Genomic DNA, 14587 nt, shown 5'->3' with positions numbered 1-14587 from the left:
CCAGCGCCCGGGGGATCAAGGGCGCACCCAGTATCAGCCACTGGCCGGTGGTCGCGGGTCTCCGATGGCCGATGTTGTCGACTACTTGAACTCTGGCCGGACTGCCGCTTCGTTGTCGCCGGCTGCCACAACCTGCAGAATTTCTCTGAATTCTCTAACACCGAAAGCGTTGCCTGTACATCAACACTGTTGTACAGTATGAGTCAAAGTGTTTTTTTCTTTTGTTGTTCCGTCGTGTGATTTGATATAGTTGGGATTTTTTTGTGTTAGCACTACAATTTTCTCTCATAGTTAGTTAGTGGTTGATTGAATTGGACTATACAAATTATTAATTTGTTCTCTCAATAGCAGTTGCTCACTACAGATATTTTTCGTACTTTGGCCCCCCCAAACATTTTTGTCTAGCTCCGCCACTAACTAGCAGGCGGCTCGTTGGCAAAGCCACCACCGCATCTGTTCCCGAATCGTGGCCTTATCCACGTCCGGGTCGTTGGCATTTTTTTTTTCAACTGCTGGTCCACGTGCCTGAGGTTTCGGCCTTGATCTGTTGAGAAATTAGCAGCAAGCCTAGGGAGCCACGCCATGCAATAGCTATGGAATCTGATGCTCCGGTTTAGATTTGGACACGAACGACGGAGTAGGTTTCGGCGACTTGTACCTCGTATCGAATGTTTTCGGATGCTAGACTTCGACTCAAACAGCCGGCTGCTCGTCGATGAACGAAACACACAATCGTGAAGACTTGCCAAAATAGGAAAGAGCGGCCGCCGACGATGTAGATCCGATCGCCCCGGTTCTTCTTTATCCGGTTAATCGCGAGCTTCTCGAAACCTTGGGAAGATCCCTCCAAGAACTCAACACCATCGTGCGCAGGCCTCACGGTGGGCGTCAACTGTTATGAAATTAACACGTCGGATGTTCTTAGTGCCAGGACTTAGTCGCGAGGCCAAGGCATCTATGCGGTAGCTTGAGAGGGGTGACGAGAGACGCAACACGCAAGACAAGGATTTAGACAGCTTCGGGCCCCGGAAAACATCATTCGAAATAGCCCTACATGCTGTTTGAGGCTAGGTCTCATTATGCTCATGAGGGAGTCGTCGTAAGCTGGCTCTCCTCTTTCTGTCTAGCCCTAGATATTGTTTCTTGTTCTCTTTTTCTTTGGGGAGCCCTGCCCCTCCTTATATAAGTTAGAGGGGCGGGTTACATGTGGAGTCCAAATAGAATTAGGACTAGCCTACCTTCTACTACAAGCCGGATATAAGTCCGGGTCTTGATTCCCTGTAAGGGAGATATTCCTCACGCCTTTCCTCTTTAAGTCGGCCCACCATCACATGAACCGGCCTACTGGGCCTTGTCGCCCATCTGACCCGCCCGCCGGGTCTCCAATGAATCATAAACCGCCCGGTCCAAGCGGGTCGCCAGTGAGTCGCCAAGCTCCAGCCGGGTCACACTTCCGGCCGGGTCATACTGCGGGGTATATCCCCGACAGTTTGGGTTCAGGTTGATTTTATCAGCAGTCGCATCTTTCAACAGGCTATAATGTTTTGTTTGACAAAATTACAGGGACGAGCGCATCCTTATATTACTAAAATGGAATGGTGTGTAAAAGATCAGTCTTCTGTTGTTTCTGATTATGTTTTCCTTGCACATGATATATTTGTATAGTTCAACCAGCGTCTAATTAACTTAGTCCATACAATGATGGTGCATACAGAACCTAACTCAAGAATCTGCTGCTCCTACTTCTTACCACCTGGCACATTCCTTTATCGAAAAAAAGCCACCTGGCACATTCAGGCAACCCGATCAAGGTTCTGGCAAAATCCATATACGCCCGGGCCTTTGCCCTTTGCAGTCCATATCACCGAAGAGCAACGAGTATCTTCCTGGTGCCACCACCAATACGTTTTGTGAGTTATGTGACTTATGTCACCTCCAATCTCAGTGGATCTCTCGGCGTCTGTAAAATTTTACTCTTTCAACTTTCTTATGCATTCAACCAAAGTGGAGAGTCAATATCTAGCTTAGTTGCTTGCTTATTAGTATTCGCAACAGAATTCAGTTTTACAGGGTATGGACAAATCCATGAATTATGCTGGACCCGTTGGATATTCTTTTTATTTATTTTTCCTAAGTTGTTGACTGGATTTTAAATTTTGCCTAATTCATCATGTAGAAAAGACTGAAGTAAATCTCTACCGGTTGTGGCCGTCAATATTTCTCAACTACCTTTAGCGGCATTCTTAAATTTCATATGTGCTCACTAATGAGGTCACAACAATATGGTTATATAATAATATTCTTCTACTCAAAAGTCACATGCCAGAATTAGTAGCTTATTTCCGTTTATGTTTGTGCCTGCTTGCAAGAATACTTTTTAAAGCAATATTAAGGAGCTATAACATTGCTGAAAACTAATTTTATTTGCATGCTTTTCCGCAAAAAAAAATTATTTGCATGCTGTATTGGCAAATTTGAACTATTTATTGAATGCAAACTCTACTCATGTGTTACGCCGATCTTGAGCTTCCGAAATTTAATCACATCTCCAACAACCGATCTGACAAATATTCATGTTTATCAAATCATCATTAGTATTAGTGTATATAAGTACCGATGCTTGGCAATATGACTCATCTTCAAATACTGTTTGCAAAGCATTTGTCTTTTTTGATGCGTACTTAACCACATGCTAATTTCATGCCGACAACCTCCTAATATGCCAACTTTCTAATGACTGTCGAAACCAATCCGTTTAGCATTAGAAGCCTATAGCTACTACATGTCCCGCAGCAACGCGCGGGGTATCCTTCTAGTAATATAAAGCTGGGAAACCCTTTTTGGGTATAAGTAAAATGTAGTAGAGTCAATTGTTTATTAAATATACACTTGTGTATACTGAAAACAGTTGAGGCCCTGTTTGATTGCAAAGTATTTTCTAAGTATTTTAAGAATACTACAGTTTTCTTAGATACCACGGTTTTATTTACTATGACCTGTTTGACTAACACCAAAAACTGTGTTATTAAAACTAGAGTATTTACAAAACTGTAGTAATTTCTCTGCATAATAAAAAGAGCCCTGAACCTCTTTTTTTTTAACAGAGCAAGCGAAAGAAACGAGTCGGCTGCTAGATATTCTCAACAAACTCATCTGGCTATCAAGCCGCCGCTCGATCCCTGTCATGCGTGTTCCCTAATGCGTATGAGATAACTAGGCTGGATACGTTGATCATAGAAAGGATCCGAAGCAATCCATAGCTGTCCTTTAGAGATCAGCCAAGTTCCGGAGAGGCGATCTCATCTCTCGTACTACTACTAATGACCACTAAAAGCAATTGCTAGCTACTACTCCCTCCGTTCCGAATTACTTGTCTTGGATTTGTCTAGATACGGATGTATCTAGACTCATTTTAGTGCTAGATACCTCTGTATCTAGACAAATCCAAGACAAGTAATTCAGAACGGAGGGAGTAGCTACGAACGGATGCACGACCAACAGCTAGCTAGTAAATTTTACAGCATTAGTGGTGTAACCAAACAGGTCCTCTGCATTGTGAATACTTCAAAAAACGTTGTTATATTAAAACCATGGTATTTTGTACATGCATGCTAAATTACTGTAGTTTTTGATATTTTGGTTTTTTTAGTACTTTGCTATCAAACAGAGCCTGACTCTGTACATTTTATCATGTCAAACTACTTTAAATCAGTTGACTCTGTATATTTTATCATACATCTAATTTTTTTTAAACAGTTGATCAAGGGAGTCTACCACTTTAAGTCAGTTGACTACGTACATTTTATCGCACATTTAAAATATTTCAAATTATTTTTTATGTAATACACAAGTGTATATTTAATAAACAGTTGACTCTACATTTTACTTGCATTAGTTCGGGTCACGTGCACGGCACATATTTAGTTGATAAGGACATTTTATTTTAAGTATAAATTAATTGTATGTCATTTTAGACGGTGCATTTGATCCCCCAATATCGCTTTTTATTTCACATTTCTCAGCCCCAATATATCCAGTGCGTATGCCCCAATATATTGGGCCCAGACCACCATGCGAGGACCAGCTTAAGTTAAGCACACCTACGCAAACACCTAGTTCTAAAAAAAGACCTACGCAAACACCTGCATCCCCCTTTTATCAAAAAAAGAAATCTTACAGAAGCCTTTTTTTTACAAACGGGGGCTTTTGTGTGATTAAATATAAAACAAAGGAGTTTTCTGCAAAAGAAACTCGCCACGTTGGCCTTTCCCTATCAAATACGGTTTAAACACAAATTAGCTCGATTTGTTGCGGCCTGCTCCAGACTTGATACTGATTTGCAAAAAAAGAGAAGAACGTAAAACGACACCAATTCGTTGCGCTAACCCTAGTTGTGGTACTTATATGCAATTAACTCAGGAGCAAGCCAACGAAACGGAAACAACGACGGACTCCCTTTAACAGTACAAATACAGATAATCTTTTTTTTTGCGGAAAAAATACAGATAATCTATCTACCTGTGTTTTTCATGTACATATAAATAGCATTGTCCAATCTGCATGCTGGAACCATCTGATTATTGATCTACGATATCGTTTATCGCCGTTGTTGTGGCTGCCGGCAATGTTTCACTGCTTCCTCCCCACTTCCTTATCCTCTCTTCGGCCAACATTGCCTGCACCGTAAAAAGTCTCGAAATTTCTTAAAATAAAGATATGCTCAACTACGACCGAGTCATTATCTATAGAAAAGAAAACATTGAGATGGAGTGATATTAGTGTAGTACTGCACACCTGATTCTCCCACTTGGCTCGGAAGCAAATTGTGATCAGTATAGCAGTCTGCAGCAGCGTGCCAATTGACATGCCCACCCAAATCCCCTGCAGTGCAGAGATACATCGTTGTATATTCAGAGCAGGTTAGCATCAGATTGTCCGTTCTAATAATTAAATATGTGTCCATAAATATTTGAAGTTGATTTGGTTTTGCTCTTACCAATGCACCAAGTTTTAGCTTGAAGCCAAAGAGGACTCCCAGTGGGATGCCAAACAAGTAGTAGCACACAATGTTTATGAACGCCACAAGCGTCTGCCACCCTGCTCCTATCGCCACACCTGCAAAGCGACATGTTCCAATTGTCATTGGGATCACTAGGTTAATTTGGTAACCAATTGGGGTAATGGTACGTGCCTGAGAGCACAGGGATGCTTGAGGAAGATGCTGCAAGAAGGTAGCCAAGCTTTGCAGCTCCCCCCCCCCCCCCCCCACCCTGTTGTTGTCGCTGAAGAACCGTGGCAGCTCGGTCCTCCAGATGAGGAACACGGCCAGGAAGACCGCCCCGATGGCGGCGGACGTGGACACCGCTATGATCATGGAGAACTTAGCTGCCTTAGGCCTGTTCGCGCCCAGCTCGTTGGACACCCTAACGCTGCATCTCGAGAACTTTCACATTAGCAAAAATACGGATGAATTTTGTACGTCTATTTTTATACAGTTGCAGTCTTGTGAGGAGTACTATTTGTGTTGTTGCGTGCGTTATCTATATACCTCACTGCTGCATTGAAGCCTATTGCCACCATAAGGGTCCAGAGCTGGTAATTGATGCTGTAAAAAAATTTAGACACGTTGATGTAAAAAAACAGTCAGACATGGACTACTGTTTAATCTTCGTCAGACGAACGCTATTGTCTGTGCGCGCATAGTTAGGTTGCAGGTTCGTCAGTTAAAAACTGCTTACCAAACGGACATGACGTCAACCTGGAGTTGAGCATTCTTTAGGAGACCCACAAGGATGAGCACTGCACTGTAGTACCACAGCTCCAAGCTAGATAAGAACACATCGTGCATACACACAATTTAAATTAATCTGCTTGGTGATTGAATTATAATCGTATAGCAAGCTAAGAATTGAAAGATGTACCAACCAGAGCATGACGGCGGAGGCGAGGGACAACTTGACGAAGGCGGCGAGGTTATTGAAGGCGAGCATGGAGAACCCCTTCCATGCCTCCGGGAAGCAGCCGGAGACGAGGTAGGCGAACTGCGCAACAATGATGATCCACCAGGTGACATTCCCGATCATGGCGGCGCCGAAGAGGCCATGACCAAGGCGCGTGACGAAGACGTAGTTGAGCACGATGTGGAGGGCGAGCCCCGCGCCGGAGATGAAGGTCATGGCCCAGACCTTGCTCTGCGCCTGGAAGAACTTCTGCAGCGGGAAATTGGCGGCGTAGGCGAACAACTGCAGGACGACCAATTGTGTATACCGCCCGGCAACGACGGAGATGGCGGTGGGCTGGTGGAGCGCCAGCAGGATGGGCGGCGTGAAGACATAGGTCGGCGCGAGTGCCAGCGCGGTGGCGCCGCAGATGATCCAGGAGCGCTGGATGTAGACGCCAAGCATGTCCACCTGCCCCGCGCCCACCGCTTGCCCGCATAGCGTCTCCAGCGCGCTGCCCATGCCAACCTGCAAATGCAACCCCTAGCATCATCAGCTAGCGCATGGTTTGTAGTTGAAACATATGCATGCGCGGGAAAGAGTGAAACTCAAACGTGTCCATGACTCGTGGTGGGCTTTAGCCAGAAGCCCAGAACACACTGACATATCGTCACACCACACGGTGCACTATCGTCACATCCAGTGGCGGAGCTTGAGACACATCTTAGGAGGGGCAAATGGGCTGGGAGGGGGGGGGGCAACCAACATCAAGTTTAGGCTAGATTTCTATGAATCTATGGGCAGTTTACTCATGATAATATGAACAAATCTCCTGGGCAGGGGGGGGGGGGGCGATGGCCCAGGTTGATCTCCACTAAGCTCCGCCACTGGTCACATCACAAGTTTTCGTGTCAAAAATCCACTCTAGTCACTCCTCTTTTACTGTTGGAGGCGTGCGGTAAAGATTAATGTATTTCATTTCCACTTTATCTCTGTCGATAGTATTGATTCTCCCTTTCTCCCTCTCAGCCACCCCAACGGTCCACCATCATCGACAATTCGACATCTTCATCTTCGGTGGCTACCGCCATTGGATCAGCCTCCAATTGAGCGTCTTCTCAATTAACTACTCATTTACACGTCTTTTCATGATGTTGTTGCCACCCCATAGGGCCCCAACCCCTCATATTGAGGCTAGTCATAGTGGGGAGTAACTTAGAATAGTAACATGCACATGTTACTAGTCTATGTTATTATCTTCATAGTGGATAGTGACATAAGTGTGATAATATATACATCTTCATTTATTATTTTGTAGACTCATTTTGCATTGAGAAGCGCTATGTGATGGTAACATATTATGTTAGACTAGTCACAATGAGTAGTAACTTAGACTAGTAACATGCATATGTTACTAGTCTATATTACTACCTCTATAGTGGGGAGTAACATATGTGTGGTTTCATGCAACACTTCATTTATTAGGCTGTAGACTCATCTTGTCTTGGTATGTGTGATGTTACAGTAACTAGCTATATTACCACATGCCTCTCTTTTCTCATTAATTACTCGCCACATCATCTGTTTTGCCTAGAGATGTGTGATGTTACCACCTATGTTACTCCAACTGTGGGTAGTCTTACTCTATTTGCCTCTCTCCTTATTAATTACTTGACATATCATCTTCTTTGTTTATGTGGCATGTATGTTACTATCTATGTTACTCCCACTATGACTAGCCTAACATACAACCCTCACGCACTCCCTGCTCATGGGTAACCAACAAACATGTAGGCTATTTAAAACAAGTATTTGATAATAGTATATGTACTTATTTAAAATGATAAAATAGTATATATACTACCACATGATAGTAGGTAAGACGTGAGTGTAACAACACCAAATGGTAGGATGCAGCAAGTTTAAAATTGAAGTTATAGGTTTGTCCAAAGTCAATCTTTTTTAAGTTTGACCGACTCTACAAAAAAAAATGATACACCACTGTTCAAAAAATCAGTCGATTAAGTGATTTCTCGTCCGATTTTTCGTTAATCGGTGAGTGACCGATAAGATTATGCCATATAATTGAGAACCACATTTTGGAGCTTGGCCTCCATGGATGCCCTTTCTATTTTTATTTTACATTCATACTTTTTGGTTTCATAAATTTCTGATAAAAAATGTACAAGTATATAAGGATGTGATGTGTATGTGTGTAAAATCATTTCATGTGTTGAGAAGTCATAGATTTGTCTTTTTGCACAGCCCTCATTTCAATCTATTTCGTCCTAAAAATTTACAGACATATGTGTTATTCCTACATCTATGTCTGTATTATTTTTAGAATTTTTTGAAATGTAAAAATATGAAATTTATGGAATTTTGAACTTTTCAAAAACTGGCCTCCATGGAGGCCGAGCTCCAAAAGCAATTTTCACATATCGTCATCATTTATCATTTGGACTGATTATTGCTCTGACAAGCAATTTATCAGGAATATACCGATAAATCGGGACTATTTCTAGCACTATGTGTGCAAGAACTATGTTTATTTATATTTTGTGGAGCTTGTTATGTAATATGTATGGTTGTCCTGTTTTATTTGTCATGTACAACGATTCAAAGGCAAGGAATCAAGATAACACTTCTGTCCAATATTTATTTCTGTTGAACGTATCATATTGTAGTGTGGGAAACCTGAGATTTGTAACAAAAAAATTGGCCATTAATAGTCAACCGATAAAATCGATAAAGCGTCCGATTTTCGATTAATCTCTAATCCCCAGCCAACCGAGACGCAGCGATAACTGATATCCTCAACATTTAACGATCTACAATACCAAATACGCATACTACAAAAACTATTTCATAAATAATTTCTTGATATTAATTTATATTCTAGATGTGAATAAAAAAATTCTATAGACTTGGCATGACATAAACAAGTTTGACTTGTTGCGACAAAATTATTTTAAAACAGAGTTAGTAGGTACTACCTTCGTCCTGATTTATTATTTGTCCCCTTCGTATTTTGTGCTAAATTTTGACCCTAGATTTAACTAACAAAATGTTAATGCATGTGATAAAAAATAATATCATTGAAAACAATGTCCAAATATGAATTCAGCAATATAATTTTTTGTGACATGCATTAATTTTTTTAGTTAAATCTATTATCAAAGTTTAGCAGAAAAGTAAAGGGACCAATAAACCAGAACCGGGCTAGTAGCAAGTAGGAATGCGCGCTAAATGACGTTCAACAATATATAAGCATGTTAATTGGCGTGCCTGCCTACGTTCTTCGTGCGTACCATGACACCGTAGGCAAAGCCATGGCATCGTACCAAATATGAATTCAACAATATATAAACATGTTATATAATTGGCGTGCCTGCCTGCGTGTGCGTCGGTGCGTACCATGACACCATAGGCGAAGCCCTCGATGACGTTTATAGCGACGGTGACGGCGCCAAGCTCGACCTCCCCGATGTGGCCAACGAAGCCGATGGTGACGAAACCGATGGAGAACTGGAACACGGTGGTGAGGATTGCTGGGAGCGCGATGTGCCACAGCACCTTTGACTCCTGCCAGCTCGTGCTCCCCATCTGAACCATCTCCGCGCGGCCGGCGCCGACGGTATATATGAAGTAGCTAATCCAAATCTACCTGTCCAACTCTCTTGCAACTTACTCTACGTATGAACTCCCGGCCGATACATGCCAAGTGTGTTTGTGGCATGCGCGCTTGAATAGTGGAGGAGCATGTGAGAGAGTTCTACTCAGTTAGACAGCTAAAGCTAATGAAGCTAGCTAGCTCTAGCTTGCTGTTCCTCTATAGGCTTCTGATGCTACAAAGCGTGGTTGTAGCTAGCGAGCACACCTATATATGTAGTAGCACTCGTTGGCTGTTGATGCATCGTTGTCGAGTCTAGCTTGTTGGGTGAAGTTGGGCCTCGTACACAGCTCTCCTAGGCCAGGTCGTGCCCAGCGAAGGGTTACACAAGTTAGGTCACTGGATGCGGCAGGTCGATCGGGTAGGTAGGTGGGATTGAAACCCCTCAAAAGAAAATTTAGGTAGTAGGCGGGATTGAAAGCAAGACGGAAGTCGTCTCGCTTGGCGCCAACCAGTGTTGTGGATTTCCTCTGATTTCAGAGGTTTCAACATGTCCAGAGAATTTATCATTGATCGGCCGAAGCGAGCAGTTTTCATATTAGTTTACTTTTTCAATCGGTGGTGTGGTGATAGCTGGCAGCATATGCTTTTTTGCTTTCATGATATTCTTGTACATATTTCTATCTTTTATAACAACTAGTTGAATGCTCGTGTGATGCTACGGAGTAACAAAAAAACATAATGATTAAATATATGCTCTTATTCAGAACTAGAACGACAGTATCTTATTTCTATTCACCCCCTCCTTCCACCCACCTTTATTCTCACAACCATGTCTTAGCCCTCTTTCCAAATTCTTGTACTTGTACCGGTTATATAATTTTTTCTTGAGCCATGGGTGGCGACAGTCTGTTAGGTAACTCGAGCCATCTTACCTACGACTTATTAGTATGTGACTATGTGTCCACATACAATGCATGTCTCTGACAACACATATTAATTAAGGATTTAGACAAACTACCAGCCACAACAGTTATTTTTCTAATTCAACGTGTAACTTTCTTGGAAATTTGATGTGAACTGCACAATTCATTTTTCCTACTTGATACAAATAATTTGAATGCTCGCATCTCATGAATCAACATGCCTCACATAATGTGGTCACCAACCATATGTGGTCACCAACCCTATAATCTCTTATCTAAGTGCATGTGTTTCTCAATGTATGTGGTACCAAATATATAATCATTTGAAATTCATACCCATTACAATATATTACAATCAAAATTAGAAATATCCTTCTTGGAATACGATATATACTAAAAAGGTCCTTGCCGTTCTCTGAAACAAAACAAATAAACTTTGGTTCAGTCCTAAAACAGACAGCACTTATAAGAAATAAGCTTAGCATGCTTTGGAACTCGCTGTACTCTGCAGAACAATAGATCTCCATCAAGAAATGCTCGGCTGAGCTGGATGAGTTACTGCTTCGGGAAGAACTCATGTGGAGACATAGATCTAGAGCCACTTACTTGAGGGAAGGAGACCGGAATACCAAGTGGTTCCAGAGGAAAGCCACCTAGAGGAACAAGAAAAACGACATAACCAAACTGAAAGACAGCTCTGGGGTGTGGAAGGAAGGCGAGAAAGAGATCAAGGAGATGGCAAGAGGTTTTTTCCGAGCATTGTATGAAAAAGAAGATGAGGTTTTCCCACATGAAATCTTGGACCATATTGAGAAGAAAATCACGGATGATGTTAACACGGAACTTACTAAACCGTTTTCTGCGAAGGAGGTTAGTGATGCTTTGTTCCAAATTGGCCCGCTCAAAGCCCCGGGTGCTGATGGATTCCCAGCTCGCTTCTTTCAGAGAAATTGGGAGGTGTTGAGGGACGACATTGTGAAAGGGGTTCTGGGTTTCTTTGACACTGGAGTTCTCCCGGATGGCCTGAATGATACGGTAATAGTTTTAATCCCGAAAAGCAAGGACCCTCAGACCCTCAAAGACTACCGGCCAATCAGCATGTGCAACGTCCTCTACAAAGTAATCTCCAAGTGCCTGGTTAATCGATTGCGGCCTCATTTAGATGGAATCATCTCTGAGACACAAAGTGCTTTCGTCCCGGGAAGATTGATCACGGACAATGCTGCCATTGCCTTTGAGTGTTTTCACAAGATCCAACACAGCAAGCATCCGCAGAACACTCATTGCGCGTACAAGCTTGACCTAGCTAAGGCCTATGATAGGGTGGATTGGGAGTTCCTAGAAGGCGTGATACTGAAAACGGGATTCAGTCAAAAGTGGGCAGGTTGGCTAATGCAATGCGTTAGGTCGGTCAGATACTCGGTGCGTTGCAATGGAGAGTTGCTTGAACCGTTTGTCACATCTCGAGGTTTGCATCAGGGAGATCCACTTAGCCCTTATCTCTTCCTGTTTATCGCGGATGGGTTGGTTAAGCTCATCAATCTGGAAATCTCACAAGGTAATTTGTCACCGCTTAAAATAGCAAGAAGCAGCCCCGGGATCTCTAACCTGCTCTTTGCAGACGACAGCTTACTCTTTTTTAAAGCGACGCCCGAGCAAGCCCTTACCGTGAAAAGAATCCTCTCATCCTTCCAGAGGGCCACCGGACAGTTGCTCAGCGAGAGTAAGTGTTCGATTCTTTTCAGCGAGGTGTGCCCCTTGAGTACAAGAGAGGACATAAAAGCAATTCTGGGGGTGGTATCCACGGCTTTTGAAGGGAAGTACCTAGGTCTTCCGACACCGGAGGGTAGAATGAAGGACGAGTGCTTCCAGCCCATCATGGACAGGCTCAAGAAGAGGTGTACAGATTGGTCGGAGAAAACCATGTCATATGCGGCCAAAGATGTCCAAGTGAAGTCAATTGTACAAGCACTGCCATGCTACACTACGGGAGTGTTTCTCCTCTCGATGGGTTTCTGTGAGAAGTACGAGAAGATGATCCGGGATTTCTGGTGGGGGGATGAAACGGGCCGCCGCAAAGTTCACTGGATGTCATGGGAGCGTATGACGAGGCCAAAGAGAGCGGGTGGTATTGGTTTTATAGACATGCACCTGTTCAATTTAGCCCTTCTTGCCAAACAAGGGTGGAGGCTGATTCAGAACCCGGAGAGTCTATGTGCCCGGGTGCTCAAGTCTAAATATTACCCAAACGGCAACCTGTTGAACACCGTCTTTGCGTCGGATGCGTCGCCTGTGTGGAGAGGTATTGAAGCAGGGCTGGAGTTGCTGAAAAAGGGCGTCATCTGGAGAGTGGGCAATGGAAGAGATATTCAGATCCAACGGGACCAGTGGTTACCAAGGAAAGAGGGTCTGATGACCGCGGCATTCATAAGAAGATCACGTCTTCGGTGGGTGAACCAACTCATGCTCCCAGATATGAAGGAATGGAATGTTCCACTTATCAAACAAATTTTCTACCCTTTCGATGCTGATGATATATGTAGAATCCCAATCCCTAGATCGGATGTGAGGGACTGCATTGCCTGGCACCCTGAGAAGAATGGGATATTCACAGTGAGGAGCGCTTATAAGTTGGCGGCGGCGGCAAAGAATAACGCGGCTTTGGAGGCCTCGAGCTCGACAAACAATTCGGAGGACCGTAGCATATGAGATTTGATTTGGAAAGTTGAGGTTCCCCCGAAGGTGAGAATCTTCGGTTGGAGGGTTGCAACCAACACTTTGGCCACGAAAAGGAACAAGTTCAGGCGTACGATCACGTTCGATGTGACGTGCGATATATGCGGCTGTGGGGATGAGGATGAACACCACGCAGTGGTGGGATGCACCAAGAGTAGGGCACTCAGGCACAAAATGAGGGAGGAGTGGGATATCCCATCGGAAAAGCATTTCCAGAATACTGGCGAAGATTGGCTACAGATCCTACTGAGCTCCGTTCCAAAAGATGTTCGCGTAAAAATCTTGTTGCTGCTATGGAGATGCTGGCACCTCCGTGAAAATTGCATACATGGGGATGGAAAGGAGCCGGTTTTAGTATCCGCCGCCTATCTGTCGAAGATGCATGACGAATGGAAGAACGTGGGTGTAGCCGGACAGGTGCTGGCCGGAAAGGACTCTGGGTTTCAGACAAAATCATGCCCAAGTACCCATACAACTCAAAGATATCAGTGGACTACACCACCGAGAGGCATAGCAAAACTGAACACCGATGCCTCTTTTCTCCCAAACACCAATCAGTGTTGGGGAGGCGCCGTCGCTCGAGATCACAAAGGACATGTCTACCTGTCGGTTGGAAGAGAGTTGGGCGAAGCTAATGACGCTCTGTAGGTGGAGGGGAAGGCGATCTTGATGGGTTTGCAAGCATTGGCACCTCGCTATAATGGGAACATTCTGATAGAGACTGACTGCAAATCTCTAGCGGATGATCTCCAAGGAAACGGCCAAGTCAGGTCAGCAAGTTATGGATTGATTATGGACATCAGATCGCTGCTTGGAGGTTTTCAGAGCAAGCAGATCACTCATGTTGATCGTCAGCGGAACTCCCTTGCACATGAGCTGGCAGCAGAAGCTAGAAGATCTGGGGACTTTTTTCTGATTGCTGATGTCCCTAATGGGTTGCGTAACTTGATGTTCTCTGAATGTAACCCCCTACTGGAGTAAGCTTGTTTACTCTAGTCCTCAAAAAAAAACTACATAGCATCCTAGCTAGTGAGAACGTTCACTAAAACAAATTGACCTGTCCAAAAATGGTTTATGCAAAGTTAGTAAACAATATTAACCTAGCTAGTTCACTTAGTTAACCTAATGAACTAAATTCACCTAAGTTAATTAACCTAGAGGGAGGAGGAGGGAGGAGGGAGGAGGAGTACCTCTCGGTGGAGGACGGCAGGCCTGAGGGGCGGCCGACGGGGGAGGAGGGCCGGCGCGAGGGAGGGTGGCCGGCGGAGGAGGAGAGTCGGCGCGGGCAAGGGCGGTCGGCGGGAGAAGACCGGCGCGGGGGACAGAGCGCAGCAGAGGCGAGCGAGTGAGAGTTTGTGAGGGGGAGAGTGGGG

General features: G+C 44.1%; 1 pseudogene; it reads right to left on the bottom strand.

Annotated features, from left to right (window-relative positions):
• Positions 1-4577: 4577 nt before the first annotated feature.
• LOC123042575 (protein DETOXIFICATION 29-like) lies at positions 4578-9581 on the bottom strand (annotated as a pseudogene).
• Positions 9582-14587: the final 5006 nt, after the last annotated feature.

The sequence above is a fragment of the Triticum aestivum genome, chromosome 2B (assembly GCF_018294505.1).
Source record: "Triticum aestivum cultivar Chinese Spring chromosome 2B, IWGSC CS RefSeq v2.1, whole genome shotgun sequence".
Taxonomy (NCBI): Eukaryota; Viridiplantae; Streptophyta; class Magnoliopsida; order Poales; family Poaceae; genus Triticum; species Triticum aestivum.
This window is presented reverse-complemented; position numbering and strand designations above follow the sequence as displayed.